Source organism: Eleutherodactylus coqui, chromosome 2 (assembly GCF_035609145.1).
Source record: "Eleutherodactylus coqui strain aEleCoq1 chromosome 2, aEleCoq1.hap1, whole genome shotgun sequence".
Lineage (NCBI taxonomy): Eukaryota > Metazoa > Chordata > Amphibia > Anura > Eleutherodactylidae > Eleutherodactylus > Eleutherodactylus coqui.
The window spans coordinates 69385649-69388525 of record NC_089838.1 but is presented as its reverse complement, the minus strand read 5'-3'; the positions used below and the strand labels follow the sequence as shown (position 1 = coordinate 69388525).

The following is a 2877-nucleotide window of genomic DNA, read 5'->3' as shown; positions in this document are numbered from 1 at the left end:
GAACACAGTTACATGCGTTCTGCGAACCATGTCCTATAATTTTCGTCGCATGCATTTGTGCACATGTAAAATTCGGACATGTGCCTGTTCCCATTGAAAAGCATGGGTTCTATTTAGATGCGGCCGGCAAACGCAACTGACAGACGCACGTACAAACGCCTGTGTGACTGAGCCCTGAGTTTTTCAACAAAACAACAACTCCTAGGTGCTTGATTTTTTTTTCTTACACAGAGTGCATATGTATGTCATAGGTGTGGGGTGAGTATGAAGCAGACTGAGCTGAGTCCACTTCATACCTGGTAGATGCTGGCTGTTTGAAACAGCTGCCACCTGCCACAATCAGTGCTAGCTCCTATCACTGCTGTTTTACTGCTTCTATGCCACTGCTAATGTTGATCATTGCATGTATACCATTGGTTGGAAGGGTGCCCACTCTTGCATCCCATTGGATCCCTTCTGATTAGAGAATTAGAGATGAGCGAACGTACTCGGTTCGTGTGTTTTTGAACTCGAGCACCGCTTTTTCCGAGTAACTGACTACTCGGACGAAAAGATTTGGGGGGCGCCGGGGGTTGCAGAGGGGAGGGGGGGGGGGAGAGAAAGAGCTCCCCCCTGTTTCCCACTGCTACCCCCCGCTCCACCACACCGCCCCCCGAATTTTTGTCGTCCGAGTAGTCAGTTACTAGGAAAAAGCGGTGCTCGGGTCCAAAAACACCCGAACAGAGTACGTTCGCTCATCTCTACTTCTGATGCAATTGCAGGGTGTTGATAGTTGCTATGGTAGGCCTGGGTATAGCAAAGTTTGCAAGGACTGCCATGAGTTCAAACTATTAAACCCTGTGTGTAGCAGGGCTTATGGGGTTTTCCAAGAATTTACTCAATTTTATCAATAGTTGATCAGTGGAAGTCCACCGCTTGGCATTCAAACTGATCAGCTGATCCAAAGCGGCACCCCTCCAAAATGATAGCACTAAAAACTACAGTTGACATCACATAAAACAGGGCCTCACACAATGTCAACAGGTAAATTAAAACGTTATTGGGCTCCAGAGTATGGCGACTGAAATTGCATACATCTGCAATTCAATGTTCTTTTAACACAGTACCAGCATAACATTTTAGGGCTTCATTCACATGAGCGTATATTGGCCCCATTTTCACACCTGGCCGATATACACTGCCCATCTGATGCATTGATTTACAATGCATCAGTTCAGATGGGCATATTCCTGAGGTGTAAAAGCACCTGGCCATCCAAAATAGTGCATACGGTGCGCATTCTGGGCGGGCATTTTTACGCTGGTCAGAAAAGATAGTACAGGAACTATCCTCTGGCCGCAATACGGCAGCAGCTCCCATAGACTCCTGGGAGAGGGAAGGAGCTTAGCACACTAGCTCTTGCCCTGTCCGGCTCCTTCCCACTTCTGGCAGCTGACAAGGGGCAGAGAGGGTACGGGAGCTTAGCCGCTAAGCACGGTTTAGCGCACCTCAACACCCATCACAATGATGGTGTGCTATGAGACACTCACCCACATCATAGAGCTGAATGCGAAAGTGAAAGTAAAAGTATTTCTTGTAAGTAACTTTGATCTCTTTCTACAGTTCCCAAGCACCGCTGAAGATTGGAAGACTGTAGCCAATGAATTTGAAAGTCAATGGCAATTCCCCAACTGTGGATGAGCCGTGGATGGCAAACATGTTAGGATCTTCACAGCCTGCTAACTCTGGCTTCTACTACTACAACTACAAGAGCTACTTCATCATAATCTTGATGGCCCTCGTGAATGCGAACTACGAATTCATGATGGTCGATGTCGGCAAGAACGGGCAAGCATCGGATGGCTGTGTTTTAGTCCAAACCAAATTCATGGAGTTGTTAAAAGCGGGATAACTGCAACTACCAAGCAATATAGAGAATAAAGAAAATTTGAATTCTGTCTTTATTAGCGATGAGGCCTTTCCACTGTAGGCCCATCTAATTAAGGCTTACCCCCAAAGACATATGGACAGTGAAAAGAAAATGTTCAATTATCAGCTGTCAAGAGCAAGACGTGTGGTGGAGAATGCTTCTGGAATTATGGCCAACCGTTTTGGCAATTATTTGCTACCCGAAACCATAGACAAGGTATTACTGGCCTGTTGTGTTTTGCACAACTACTTGAGGCGTCGAGATGCACAGACCTACTCCCCTTCATCGATGCTTAATAGCAAAATGCAGACAGCATGGAAATGAGCTATGGAGAGTGGCGTTCTGAAGCATCATATTCGTCGTGCATGTGATGATGCTATCCAGTGTCGTGAACGCTACAGGACATACTTCAACACGGTTGGAGCAGTGTCATGGCAGACAGGAATGATATGATGTATATGCAATGCTTGTTCAAATCCATGTCTGGTTTTAAAAATGGTAGTCAGCAGATTTCGTGTAATAGGGCATGGGGAGCTGACTTGATTGATACGTTTTTTGGGGGTAAAGACTCAGTATGAGTTGTACAAGATGCATATCTGGAGTGGAACCAGTCACCCTGGATCTTTCCCCAGTAAAAGCGTATCGATCTAGTCAGCTCCCCATGTGCTATAACATGCTATCTGCGGACTTCCAGTTGTCGCTCCACATGACATGTGCGACCTGGCTGACATTTTATGTTTGCAAATGTATTTCAAATATATAAAATGTATTTTAATTAAATATCTTTTTGACCTGATTAAGTTACCCTTGTTAACCTTGTATATAATTGAACTGTATTGAGTAATGTGTAATAAATGTCTGCAAAAATACAAAGTCTTTTGTTTGTAATAAAAAATTTTATAACTTAATAAACATAATAATTAACTACAGTGCAGAACATTTGAAATGGGACACCGGGAAACACTACA

The 2877-nt window shown here is 44.5% G+C and overlaps 1 pseudogene; it reads left to right on the top strand.

Moving 5' to 3' along the window:
* The first annotated feature begins 1503 nt into the window (after window positions 1-1503).
* LOC136609988 (uncharacterized) lies at window positions 1504-2233 on the top strand (annotated as a pseudogene).
* The last annotated feature ends 644 nt before the right edge of the window (window positions 2234-2877 follow it).